The sequence below is a fragment of the Capricornis sumatraensis genome, chromosome X (genome assembly GCF_032405125.1).
Source record: "Capricornis sumatraensis isolate serow.1 chromosome X, serow.2, whole genome shotgun sequence".
NCBI classification, from domain to species: Eukaryota; Metazoa; Chordata; class Mammalia; order Artiodactyla; family Bovidae; genus Capricornis; species Capricornis sumatraensis.
In genome coordinates this window covers 119,571,331-119,586,249 of record NC_091092.1, presented here as the reverse complement: position 1 = coordinate 119,586,249, position 14,919 = coordinate 119,571,331, and positions in this window count along the sequence as shown.

The following is a 14,919-nucleotide window of genomic DNA, read 5'->3' as shown; positions in this document are numbered from 1 at the left end:
GAAGGGACTGGGCCAAAGTCAAAACGATGCTCAGTTGTGGATGTGTCTGGTGGTAAAAGTAAAGTCTGGTGCCGTAAAGAACAGTCCTACATAGGAACCTTGAATGTTAGGTCTATGAATCAATGGAAATTGGTCAAGCGGGAGATGGCAAGAGTGATCATCAATATTTTAGAAATCAGACAACTAAGATGGATGGGAACGGCCAAATTTAATTGAGATTACCATTGCATCTGTGGGCAAAAATATATTAGAAGAAATCAAGTAGCCTCATAGCAAAAAAAAAGAGTATGAACTGCAGTACTTGGGTGCAGTGTTAACAAGGACAGAATAATCTTGGTTCATTTCCAAGGTGAAACATTCAGCATTAGAGTAATCCAAGTCTATGCTCCAACCACTGATGCCAAAGTAACTAAAGTTCAATGGTGCTATGAAGATGTACATCACCTTCTAGAACTAACATTCCCCCAAAATGTCTTTTCCATTTTAGGGGACTGGAATGGAAAAGAAGGAAGTAGAGGAATAACTTGCAGCTGAAAATGGAGAAGCTCTACACAGTCTGCAAAAACAAGACCTGGAGTGCCAGGGTCCAGCCCCGGTGGATCCAGGGAATTTGAAGGGTGGACGGCGTTGGCATGAGAAAAACTTATTTATTGATTGATATAAGATTATTAAGAAACAATAGCGTAGTAGGAAAATTAAGTGGAGAAAGAGGGCTGAATAACTTGGATTACGTGGAAGGCCAATAGAATTCCAGACAAGGAATTTGCACCATCTACGTTGGGCCACCGGTGCTCGCTTGAATATTTACGGGTGCCTCGCCTTAGGCTCCCTTTCGCGCGGGTCTTAACAGCCAGGGCAAGTAAGTAGACTTGGCGAGCCTCCGCGCCCCAGATGGGAATTCAGCCTGAAGTTAAAGTAAAGAGCAGAGGGAGGGAAAGGGAAAAAAGGAGAGAGAGACATGGGGGAAACCAGTCCAGCGACTGGCTCCGTCCTCTATTGTTCAGAAGGCCTTTTATACTTTTGATAAAACATGGAGATCAATGGGTAACACAAAGTTATGCAGCGTTAGCAGTCCAGACTCTTATCAAAACCAGGCTTTTCTCTCTGCATACCTAATTGTATACACAAGCCTTAGGTAACTTACATCATCTTCCAGCCAAAAGGGCCAATTAAGATTTTACAGCCTTTTTTCTGATAAGGGTTTGTCAACCAGAAGACTTCTTTGTGTTGATCTTCCCAAGGTCTGGTGCCACTCTCAGAAAGCACTAAATAAAGTTACATTCCTACACAGCAAAGATACAGCAACTTATAACAAGTAGAGGGAGTACAGTGATTTACAGCAAAAGAGAAGCAATTAACTCAAAAGTCTAGTGTTGCTCACATCAAAACTACTATGTATCTTTTTCTACATCCTGCTTACATTGAGTAACATCCTTCCAGGTGCCTAAAAGATAAAGAATATGGAGGCCTGGCAGCAGTCATTGAGTCAATAGTGAAAACCCTCTACCAAAATAATTTTTAACTCTTTAGAAAAGGCTCTGTATCTTTAAGATGCTTTCAAGCTTTGTGCCCCTCAAGGTTGGGGGGCTGTAAGCAATTCACAAGCTGTAAGAGGTCTGGGGAACCTGTTAGGCAAGCTAGAGAGCTATCAGAGGGGGTTATCTGAAACATCCCTTTCAAATGCAGAAGACTAAAGCCCTGAGTTGACTTTTTCCAGAGAATATTAGAAAAGTGGAAAAGCAGGCAGATTCTTATTTTTGGGGGTGGATGCTCAGGAAATTCCAGGGGAAAAACCTGAGGTCTGATTAGCCTTGCCATCAGAGCTCTTGCCCCATGACCTTGTCACGGGTGGAATTCCTCACGCTGGCTCCTGACACTGGAGCTTACTCTGGCTCAGATCATAAGCTCCTTACTACAAAATACAGACTTAAATTGAAGAAAGTAGAGAAAATCACTAGGCCGCTCAGATATGACCTAAATCAAGTTCCCTATGATTATACAGTGGAGGTGAGGAATAGTTTCAAGGGATATGATCTGGTAGAAAGACTGCCTGAAAAACTAAAGATGGAGGTTCAGAACAAGGTATAGGAAGTGGTAACCAAAACCATCCACAAGAAAAAGAAATGAAAAAGGCTAAATGGTTGTCTGCGGAGGTTGTACAAATACCTGAGAAAGAAGGGAAGCAAAAGGCAAAGAAAAAAATGAAAGCTATACCAATCTGAATGCAGATATCCAAAGAACAGCAAGGAGAAATAAAAAAGCATTCTTCAGTGAACAATGCAAAGAAATAGAGGGAAAAAATAGAATGGGAAAGACTAGAGTTCTCTTCAAGAAAATTGGAGATATTAAGGGAACATTTCATGCAAAGATGGGCACAATAAAGGACAGAAACTATAGGGACAGAACAGAAGCAAAGAATTTTAAGAAGAGGTGGCAAGGAGATACAGAAGAACTGGTCAACAAAGGTCTTAATGACCCAGATAACAGCGATGTTGTGATCACTCACGTAGAGCCAGACATCCAGGAGTGTGAAGTCAAGGGGGCCTTAGGAAGCATTCCTAGGAACAAAGCTAGTGGAGGTGATGGAATTTCAGCTGAGCTATTTCAAACCCTAAATGATGATGTTGTTAAAGTACTGCACTCAATAGGCCAGCAAATTTGGACCACTCAGCAGAGGACACAGGACTGGAAAAGGTCAGTTTTCCTTCCATCCCAAAGAAGTACAATGCAAAAGAATATTCAAACTATCATATAATTGCCTGGGAAAATTTGAGCCTCGGAAGGAGACTCGTAGACCCAGCTCAGCACAGTGTTGTCACAGGATCTACTAAGATTCAAGGAAAGGTCCAAATGCCAATCCTGCAGAAGCTCCCACGGAACACTGCCCACCCTGGCGCTGCCTCTGCTGTCTGCCTGGAACACAGAAGCTCGTGACAGGAAGTGAGTGCCTCCTACACATGCTGTGGGTGAGATGCCATCTTCAAGAGCTGCTGTGATTTTTGAGAACTGCGATGTAGGGTGCCCAGAGGGAGGAGACCCAGGTCTCAGCAGATGTCAAACTGTGAGGTGCTGTGAGTTACAAGTGCCAGGACAGAAGTCTGGCACGACCAAGCCCTTTCCCTCTGAAGAGGGGGCCTGACAACTCCCGGCCACCCCGCCACTGCTCTCCCCTGGAAGATCCCGGCCTGAATCTTAAGCCCTATGTCCATCCGCTTCACCCAGGTGGTCTCTGAGAGGAAGGCTTCAGTCCGGGGCTGGTGGACTCCAGTTCTGCTCAGTAGAGGGAAAGCCCTGGACTCTGTGCAGTGATGGATGGAACTTCGGGGGAACTGAGGGTCTCCACACCCCAAAAAGGCAGCCACGCCTAAACCCCACCCACTGTGACTTGGCTGGGGAACATCTGGGCAGCATCCTGACAACTCTAAAGGCTGAGGGGTTCCCTCACTGCATTCTCAGATGCGGGACACTCAGGGAGGAGGGGACCTCGGTCTGAGGGGTTGGTAGCTGGTCAGTACAGGGAGGATGTCAGGGCTCAGGGGGAGCAAGGGTGATGACCATCCTCCCCGACACATGGGCGAATCAGAACCCTCCCCTGCGGTCAGCACTTCCTCCCGGCCAAACACAGGGAAGAGAGGCTGCAGTCAGAGTGGGGAGGTTAGAGCGTGCTTACAGAAGGGCGGGTCCCGGGACCCTTAGGTGGGAGGCTGAGCGCTCCCTCCTCTCCTTCTCCAGAGTCACAGGGTCACATACACACACACACACACACACACACACACACACACACACACGGGCGAATCAGAACCCTCCCCTGCGGTCAGCACTTCCTCCCGGCCAAACACAGGGAAGAGAGGCTGCAGTCAGAGTGGGGAGGTTAGAGCGTGCTTACAGAAGGGCGGGTCCCGGGACCCTTAGGTGGGAGGCTGAGCGCTCCCTCCTCTCCTTCTCCAGAGTCACAGGGTCACATACACACACACACACACACACACACACACACACACGGGCGAATCAGGACCCTCCCCTGTGGTCAGCACTTCCTCCTGGCCAAACTCAGGAAAGGTGGGTGGGGTCTGAGAGGACAGGTTAGAACTTGGTTGTGAGGGTACAGCCAAGAGGCAGCAGAAGGGAAGATCCCAGACCCTTTGGAGAGGGACTTATCACTCCTTCCTCCATTCCTCTGGGTGACAGGGAAGGTGCCAGTGTCTAATACAGAGTAAGAGGGGGAATAGGAAAAGAAATGCAGAAAGCAATGGCTGTCTGAAGAGGCCTTACAAATAGCTGTGAAAAGATGGGAAGGGAAAAGCAAAGGAGAAAAGGAAAGATATACCCATTTGAATGCAGAATTCCAAAGAATAGCAAGGAGAGATAAGAAAGTCTTCTTCAGCAATCAATGCAAAGAAATAAAGGAAAAGAATAAATGGGAAAAGACTAGCGATATCTTCAAGAAAATTAGAGATACCAAGGGAATATTTCATGCAAAGATGGGCTCAATACAGGACAGAAATTGTAGGGACTTAACAGAAGCAGAAGATATTAAGAAGAGGTGGCAAGAATACACAGAAGAACTGTACAAAAAAGATCTTCATGACCCAGATAATCATGATGGTGTGATCACACACCTAGAGCCAGACATCCTGGAATGTGAAGTCAAGTGGGCCTTAGGAAGCAGCACTATGAACAATGCTAGTGGAGGTGATGGCATTCCAGTTGAGCTGTTTCAAATCCTGAAAGATGATGCTGTGACAGTGCTGAACTCAATATGCCAGCAAATATGGAAAACTCAGCAGTGGCCACAGGACTGGAAAAGGTCAGTTTTCGTTCCAGTTCCAAAGAAAGGCAATGCCAAAGAATGCTCAAAGTACCACACAATTGCACTCATCTCACTCGCTAGTAAAGTAATGCTCAAAATTCTCCAAGCCAGGCTTCAGCAATACGTGAACCGTGAATTCCCTGATGTTCAAACTGGTTTTAGAGAAGGCAGAGGAATCAGAGATCAAATTGCCAACATCTGCTGGATCATGGAAAAAGCAAGAGAGTTCCAGAAAAACATCTATTTCTGCTTTATTGACTATGCCAAAGCCTTTGACTGTGTGGATCACAATAAACTGTGGAAAACTCTGAAAGAGATGGGAATGTCAGCCCACCTGACCTGCCTCTTGAGAAACCTGTATGCAGGTCAGGTCAGGAAGCAGCAGTTAGAACTGGATGTGGAACAACAGACTGGTTCCAAATAGGAAAAGGAGTACGTCAAGGCTGTATATTTTCACCCTGCTTATTTAGCTTCTATGCAGAGTACATCCTGAGAAACGCTCGACTGGAAGAAGCACAAGCCGGAATCAAGATTGCCGGGAGAAATATCTCTAACCTTAGATATGCAGATGATACCACCCTTATGGCAGAAAGTGAAGAAGAACTAAAGAGCCTCTTCATGAAAGGGAAACAGGAGAGTGAAAAAATTGGCTTAAAGCTCAACATTCAGAAAATCAAGATCATAGTATCCAGTCCCATCACTTCATGTCAGATAGATGGGGAAACAGCGGAAACAGTGGCTGACTTTATTTTTCTGGGCTCCGAAATCACTGCAGATGGTGATTGCAGGCATGAAATTAAAGGACACTTACTCTCTGGAAGGAAAGTTATGACCAACCTAGATAGCATGTTTAAAACCAGAGATATTACTTTGGCAACAAAGGTCCATCTAGACAAGGCTATGGTTTTTCCAGTGGTCATGTATGGATGTATGAATTGTACTGTGAAGAAAGCTGAGCACCAAAGAATTGATGTTTTTGAACTGTGGTGTTGGAGAGGACTCTTGAGAGTCCCTTGGACTGCAAGGAGATCCAACCAGTCCCTTCTAAAGGAGATCAGTCCTGGGTGTTCTTTGGAAGGAATGATGCTAAAGCTGAAACTCCAATACTTTGGCCATCTCAGGTGGAGAGTTGACTCATTGGAAAGGACTCTGGTGCAGGGAGGGATTGGGGGCAGGAGCAGAAGGGGACGGCAGAGGATGAGATGGCTGGATGGCATCACCGACTCGATGGACCTGAGTTTCATTGAACTCCGGGAGTTGGTGATGGACAGAGAGGCCTGGTGTGCTGCAATTCATAGGGTTGCAAGGAGTTGGACACGACTGAGCAAGGAACTGAACTGAACTGATGGTTAACCTTAGTTTCCTGAAGTTATCTGGTCATATCTAAGTCTACCTGTGTCTGTCAAATATGACATTCCACTCAAAGTCTCAGTAGTATAATCAATGTTTCCAAATGTGTCCCACGGTAAGAACAGATTCTTACTTAACTTTTGAATAATAACTATTTTCCTAAGAAAATAAGAACACAGAGAGTTTCTAATTTCTGGAGTGATATGGCAGAGAGAGAAAAATTAATGTTTCAATTCTAATGACAAAGGTACAATTTATCAAATTGGAAAATTATCACCAATTTGTAATTCATTAAGCCCCAATTTCCTATTTCTTATATTGCTAGAGTGCAGTTTTTGTATTGTTTCTGTCAATCCTCCCTGATGTTTGTGGGTCATAGGGACAATGATAATTTCAAGAAGCCTGCAAGGTTTTGGTTAAAGCTTGTATAATCTGCCCGAGGAAACGTGTACCTGGATCACAGTTGATAAACCAAGCAGAGAACACATTTTCTCACACTTTCTTTGCCACTGTAAGGGAATCAGCCTTGCAGCAAGGGAAGGCTTCAACTCATCCAGAAAATATAGGAATGACAAGAATATTTTGATGACTCAACTTTTCTGTTCAGTCTCTCGGTAGTGTCTGACTCTTTGCAACCCCATGGACTGCAGCACGCCAAGCTTCCCTGTCCATCTCCAATTCCCAGAGCTTACTCAAACTCATGTCCATTGAGTAGGTTATGCTGTCCAACCATTCCATTCTCTGCCCTTCCCTTCTCTTTCTGCCTTCAGTCTTTCCCAGCATGGGGGTCTTTTCCAATGAGTCAGTTCTTCACATCAGGTCTCCAAAGTACTGGAGCTTCAGCTTCAGCATCAGTCCTTCCAATGCATATTCAGGACTGAAATCTCTTAGAATTGACTAGTTAGATCTCCTTGCAGTCCAAGGGACTCTCTTGAATCTTGCCCAGGAGAACAAGATGGCAAGAGGAGTCGGTGGAGGTGGAATACATCTCTCCCCACGGATACATCAGGAATACACCTTCAGACAGGGAAGTGCATGCAGATTACCAGCTTAGAGTGGACAGGAGTACATGACCAGCAGAAAGGCATATACAGACCCACGCAAAACTCGAGGTCAAGCCCCGAGTCTTTAGAGTGGGTCCATGGCTCCAAGATCCTAGACTACCAGAGCACTAACCTCAGGATATCAAATAGTGAGAACTGACACAAAGGAAACCACTTGGAATACAAGACCCAGCATTACCAAACCACTGATAGCACCCTGTGCAGGATGCCTCATCTAAACCACAAAGAAAAGAAAAATACAAACCTGATCATTAACACAGAATTACCACCTACTCAGCCTTGCCCATCAGAGGAACAAACATAGAAAAAAAAAAAAAACTCTGCACAAATCTCACTCTATAAGAAGCTTACACAAACCACTGGACCAACTTTAGAGGGCAGAAACAAAAAGGAAGAAAGAATTCAACCTTGAAGCCTGGGAAAAGGAGACCTGAAACACGATAACTAAAATACTAATAATAATAATGGAAAGGGCAGAGAAATACTACACAAATGAAGGAACAAACCAGGAAAACAGAAGTCCAAATAAATGAAGAGGAAACAGGCAAACTACTGGAAATGAATTCATTGCTAAAGGGAATGCAGTGATACGGATACTTTGGAAACTGTCTGGCAAATTCTTTTAAGCTAAATATAGTCTTATCATATGATCTAGCAAATGAACGTTAAGGTATTTACTCAAAAGAGTCAAAACCTTGCGGCCATCCAAAAACATTCAACCAAATTTTAATAGCAGAATAAGTCATAGCTGCCAAAAACCAAAATCAGCAAACATGACCTTCAGTAGATGAGTGGGGAAACAAACTATGGTAAGCTTCATGGAATGCTATTCAGTCCTGGAAGAAAACATTTCAAACCATAAAAAGATATAGAGAAAATTCAATGTATATTGAATAGCAGAAGGAGCCAGTATAAAAAGCCTACATACTGTATGATTCCGTCAATGTTGCAGTCTGGAAAACGCAAATTTTTAGAAAGAGTAAAACGTTCAGTAGTTGTCAGGAGTTCCAAGTGAGGTTTTGAGGGATGAACAGATGGAGCATGGGAGATCCATAGGGCATTCACACTCCTCGGCATGACACCGTGTTGGCTGAGTTGATAATATCATGCATCTGTCAATCATTAAGAACTGTAAAACACAGAAGGAAAATGTATTGTAAACAATGGACAATAGGTAATAATGACCTATTAACATTAGTTGATCAAGTGTAAAAAACGAACTTGTATCCATTGAACCAATACAAGATAATAATAATAGAAGATACCAAGTGGAGGAAGAGAGTGGCTATAGGGGTCCTCTCTATACTATCTGCTGAATGTTCTCCAATCCTAAGTCTGTTCTTTTAAAAAAGAAATACAGAGGGGCAACAAACACAAACACATGAAAAGAGGAGCTACATCACTCTTCCTGAAAGAAATGCACGTCAAAATTACAATGATGTGTCACCTCATAGAGGTCAGAATGGTCATCATCAAAATTTGTACAAGCATCAAATGCTGGGGAGAGTTTAGAGAAAATGGGGAAAGGGAAATTGATATAGCCACTATGGAGAACACTAGGGAGGTTCCTTTAAAACTAGGATTCAAACTACTATATGACCCAGCAATAGAAATACTGGGCATATACACCGAGAAAAGAATTGAAAAGACACATGTATCCAATGTTCATTGCAGCACTACTAACAACAGACATGACATGGAAGCAAAGTAGACTTCAACTGACAGATGACTGGATAGTGAAGTTGTGGTAGCCACATACAATGGAATATTAGCCATAAAAGGAGCAAATTTAAGTCACTTGTAGTGAGGTGGATGCACCTAGAGCTTGTTTACAGAGCGAAGAAAGTTAGAAAAGTAACGTATATTAATGCATATACGTGGAAAGTAGGAACGCTACTCACGAACCTATCTGAAGGGCGGGAATAGTGACATGGATGTGGAGAATGAACCTGTGGACACAGCAAGGGAAGCCGTGGGTAGGACGAACTGAGAGCGTGGCACTGACAAATATAGAGTCCCATGAGTACAAAAGTAAGCTGGTGTGAAACTGCTATATAATACAGGGAGCTCAGCCTGGTGCTGTGTGCCAGCCTAGAGGGGTGAGATGAGGGTGTGGGAGGAAGTCTCATCAGGCAGGAGGACTATGTATACGTAACGCTGATGCATCCTGTTGTATAGCAGAAACAACACAACATTACAAAGCAAGTACCTGTTGATTAAAACAACTTTTTAAAAGTCTACTAATTTAAAACTAGAAAAAAATATCATAAGAACACATAGCCAGTACAGAGTTACATGCACCAATGCAAAATGAATAAAAGTCAGCAATAATGAAAAGCAAACTATCATGGTAAGAATTTGATCCTCGAATTGAAATTCTTAAGAAACGGGCACAGAAAATATTGACACATATAAGTAACTTCAGAAATCTGGCATAAAAATGATCAACACAGCAAAATCAAGAGACTGGTCTGGAAGAATCGACAATACGCAGACCATGTAATAGAAAACACACCATAAACAAAAGCAACAATATGAAAAATGTAGCTACAAAGAAACCTTAGAAAAATGTATGCAGTCTACACGAAGGCAACAAGAAGAATTTCCTGAGCCCCTTTGCAAAAAGAAGTCTCAAACAGAATAGTATGTTATTCATGAGGGCATATTGTAAGACTGTCGATTTTCCTTAAATCATTTACAGATTTAGTACCACATCCAGAGTAGCTGACACCACAGTCAAAGGTCGGTGGATGATTTCCTGTACCCAGAACAAACCATGGAAAACTTATACAAGGAACAAAGACAACTACTAACAAAAGCAAGAACACAAAAGAAATAATCCCTGAGGAACAATAAGTCTCCACTGAACTTGACCCTATGAGTGCCCAGGTTGGGGAGTATTCTGAGGCTGACACAGGTGTGTAGGCCACAAAGGAAACAGACAACAGGATCAGCTGGAAAAGCCTTTAAACTGGAGCGGTTGATTCTTCCCCTGGGCCATGGGACCATGAGCCTCTACTGCTTCACTGAAGGAACCTGAGGCAGCATCTCAGAGCCCCATCCCAGGATCATGGGGCACCAAAGTTTGGGATGGACATGGCAGTATGGCCCAGAAGTCATGCAATAACCAGCACAAGCTTTGTTAGTGGATGACAACTGGCCCTTGTAAATGGTCAGCTTAAGAGACTGTCACACATGGACAAAAAAAGAGCAAAGCTTGTATCACAGTAATTGTACAAAAGGACAGGAATTCATCTCAGAACGCTCGAGCAATGCCGCTGCAGTCGACTAAGAGCTCACAGTGAGAACCGTCAGGCTAAGGAGCCCCTTCACTTTCTCTGCTGGGATTATGTGGGGCATGGTTGGGGACAGGGGTGGTTTTATACCAGAAAGGGAAGGGTTTCCAGGCTCCATCTGCAGTCAATATAAAGATCCTGAGTGAGATGTCAGGGGTTCCACACCACAGAAGGCATTCTCCCATCCTTCCCTCTCACTTATCTTACCTGCAGCAGCCATTTCCAGGGAGCCTTAGGCAGAAGCAATCAGATGAGATGCCAGTGCGCTTTTCACCTGGAGTCTGGGGATTGACATCTTCCAGGTGAGGCCTTGCCCTCAGGTCAGCAGATGGCACGTAATGCAGCATTACGCTCAGGGGAAGACCTGGATAGAGGACAGAGAGCATCACTCAGCACACATGTGCCCCAGAGTGCCCTCACTGTCTGTCTCAGCAGCTCCAGGAAGGCTGTCAGGCTCGGGCTCCCAAATTCTTCCTGCTTGGTTTACTGAGAGAAGTGAGAGGCAAGGAGTGAGGCCAGTTGGCTGAGATCAGCAGGGACATCCCAGGACCCACTATGAGTCGAAGAAGGGACCATATCCCCGCTCCTGCGGGAAACTCCCCCGGAACCCCGCCCACCCAGGCTGTGCCCCTGCTGTCCTCCTGGAGCCCAGAAGCATGATAGGAAGTGACGGCCCCCTATCCACGCTGGGGTGTGATGTCATCTTTGAGAGGGCTGCTATCTTTGAGAGCTGCTGTAGCTGTGCCCAGAGGGAGGAGTCCGAGGTCTCATCAGGGGTCCAAGTCAAAGGTGACATGAATTACAATTGCACTGGATAGTTACAAAGATATGCCCTGGCACTCCTAACACTTTTCCCATCTAAAAAGAGGGGACTTCACAGCCCCCTGGCAATCCCGCACCTACTCTACGCCTGGAGGCTCGGGCCTGACTCTTAGGTGCAATGTCCATCGGCTACACACACGGGTTCTTGGGACATAACCTGGGTTCAGGGGTGGTGGATCTGGGTGCGGGGTTGGTGGACCCTGGCTCTGTTCGGTGGGAGGGAAGTCCAGGATTCTGTGGAGTGAAGGAGGGACCCGCGTGGGGACTGAGTGTCTCCACACCCCAGATTGGCCACCACGCCTAACCCCTTACCCAGCGTGACTTGGTCAGAGAGCAACTGGTCAGCATCTGGGCAGTTCTAAATCCAGAGGGGCTCCCTGACTGCGATCACAAAACACGGGATAATCGGGGAAGTGGGGACCTCGTTCCGAAGGTCTGGCAGCGGGTCAGCGGAGGGAGGATGTCAGGGCTTGGGAGGAATCAGGGTAATGAACATCCTCCGCATCACACGGCCGACTCAGGACCCTCCCGTGACCAGCACTTCCTCCCAGCCAAACACAGGGCCGGGGGCGGTGGTTGTCAGGGGAGGCTGCAGCTTTGTTGTGAGGGGCATCCTCGAGACAGCACAAGGGCAGGTTCCTGCTCCCTTCATTGGGGGCCTGAACATTCCCTCATGTCATTGTCTGGGGTGACAGGAAAGGTTGCAGCATCCACTTCAAAGCAAGAGAGGGAACAAGGTGGGTGGCTTTGGGGGCCGGGGTGACATGAGGGAGTCTTGTCCCAGTTTTCATCATGACTCTGAAATGTGAACTGAAAGGACCTGCCTCGCCTGCCAGCTCCCACAGGCCTCCTTCTAACGCCCAGGCAGGGCTGTTTGGCTGCGCCCCAGCATTCACTCTCACTTCTTACTCAGCAGTCTCAAGGAAAGGGCTCACCAGGGGAACACGAGACTTGTGGGTCCTAGAGCACTGGCCTTCAAGGAACCCTCAGAGGCAGCTTGAGTTCAAGCCAAGGAAGACTCTCCTCATTGCAGTTGCTCACAACATCTGCTTGTCCTTCCTCTAGGTGCCCTTCTTGCCTGCCACCCTGCCCGCATGCACTTGTGATCCATAACCTGTGTCACCATGCCTCAGAGGCACAAGAACAAGTACCATGCCCGTGTGAAATGCCACCAGGTCCAGGGGGACACTAAGTATCCCCAGGAGGCCCAGACATGTGCTTCTGCAGCCCCCAAAGAGGAGTGCCCCTCCTCCCCCTCGTCTGTCCCTCAGGCTTCTCCCCCAAGCTCCCCTGCTACCGGAGATCAGCAGGAGCTTCAGAAGCCATGGCCCCTAGCTCTCCTGATGCAGAGCCTTCCTGTGCAGGATCTGATGAAGGAGCCCAGGGCCCAGAGGAGGAAAGTGCAGGTGCCTCCCAGGCAGCCCCTGCCACTCAGAGCCTTCTCATAGATCCTCTGGCCAGGAAGGCCAGTATGCTGGTGGAGTTCCTGCTAGAGATATACGCCAAGAAGGAGCCCAACTCGCAGCATGCCCTGCTGAAGGTCATTGGCAGAAGTATAGGCAGCACTTCCCTGAGATCCTCAGGAGAGCGTCTAAGCACATGGAGCTGGTATTTGGCCTGGAGCTGATGGAAGTCGACCATAGCAGGAACATCTACGCTCTCATCAACAACCTCAACCTCGGGGACGGTGAAGGTCTGAGTGATGAGAAGTGTCTGCCCAAGTCTGGTTTCCTCACTGTGCTCCTAGGGATTATCTTCATGAAGGGTAAACTCACCACCAGGGAGGAGGTCTGGGAATTCCTCAGTGTGTTGGGGGTCTATACTGGGAGGAAGCACTGGATCTTTGGGGAGCCCAGAAGGCTCATCACCAAAGATCTGGTGCAGAAGAAGTACCTGAAGTATCGACAGGTGCCCAATGGCGATCCTCCACACTACGAGTTCCTGTGGGGCCCGAGAGCTTGTGTTGTGACCAATAAGATGAAGGTGTTGGAGGTACTGGGCAAGATCCATGATACGGTCCTGACTTCCTTCCCAGACCTCTAGGACGAGGCTCTGAGAGATCAGGCGGAGAGAGCAGGGCTGAGAGGCACGGCCAGGGCTCCCACAATGGCTGAGGCCTGTGCCCCTTCCAGGGACAAGTCCTACAGCTCCTCCCACACCTAGGGAGGGAGGCCCAGACACTTTCTACCCTTTTGTGTTGGAACAGAGGTGTCAAGCTCCTAAATAGTAGAGAGTAGCAGTTTGGAGGGAACAAAAGTTGTTGTTCTTTACAGTTTTATGTAGTAAGGGTGTTTAGGTACAACTCATTTTAACAAAATATATATCTTTGTCCTTTATCCATAGGAAAAATATCTAGTGAAAGTTGATTTAAATTAGATTAAAGAGTTGAGGAAGGAGTTTAGTATTTTCAAATGTTAATTACTTTTCATAAGGTTTATTGTGCTTCAGAATACAAATGTATTAATCATATAAATCACATTGTTTGCTGTTTTAAAGTTTTGAAAGCCACACGTTGGGTATATGTAAAACACATTGAATCATAACTTCCATTAAATGAAAGACCAGTGTTTCTTAATCAGCATGACTCTGCTTTATATGTAGTACATGCATTCCAGCATTCATGCAGGATAGGATTTAGCAGACTCCATTTATAGATGGATAACTTGCAATTTTCTCAAGTTCACAAGACTGATAAAGTGACCTTCATAAGACAAGTTCCCTGATGTGCACTAGTTCAGAGTCCTTCCCTTTCTTTGCAAGAGCAAGAACTGAGGAAATTTCCTTTCACCAGTGACATATTTGGTACCGTGACTAGGATTGCTGCCACGGTGAACTCCAGTGGTCTTGCCCAAACTGTCGCCTGGAGACCCCTGACTTTCGCTCTCTCTCTCCCATGAACACTTGCTTGCTGTCACTCTCTGCTTTTTTCTGTTCCATGACCCACGGGGCAAGATCTGGGTCAGCTCACTGTGTCATGGCTCCCCTCAATTAAGAGCTGCAAGGAGCACGCCCAGGCTGTGCACCCCCAAAGAACGCTTGGGTGGCAGTTGACACTGTCTTTGGGCCTGGTAGACACAAAATTTCCAATGGTGAAGGCGCCATTGGAGTTAGGCGCCATTGGAGTTATAAGTTGGCTTAAAACTCGACATTCAGAAAACTAAGATCATGGCATCCTGTCCCATCACTTCGGCAAATAGATGGGGAAACAGTGGAAACAGTATCAGACTTTATTTTTGGGGCTCCAAAATCACTGCAGATGGTGAGTGCAGCCATGAAATTAAAAGACACTTACTCCTTGGAAGAAAAGGTATGACCAACCTAGACAGCATATTAAAAAGCAGAGACGTTACTTTGCCAACAAAGGTCCATCTAGTCAAGGCTATGCCTTTTCCACTAGTCATGTGTGGATGTGAGATTTGGACTGTAAAGAAAGCTGAGCACCGAAGAATTGATGCTTTTGAACTGTGGTGTTGGAGAAGACTCTTGAGAGTCCCTTGGACTGCAAGGAGGTCCTACCAGTCCATCCTAAAGGAAATCAGTCCTTAATATTCATTGGAAGGACTGATGTTGAAGCTGAAAC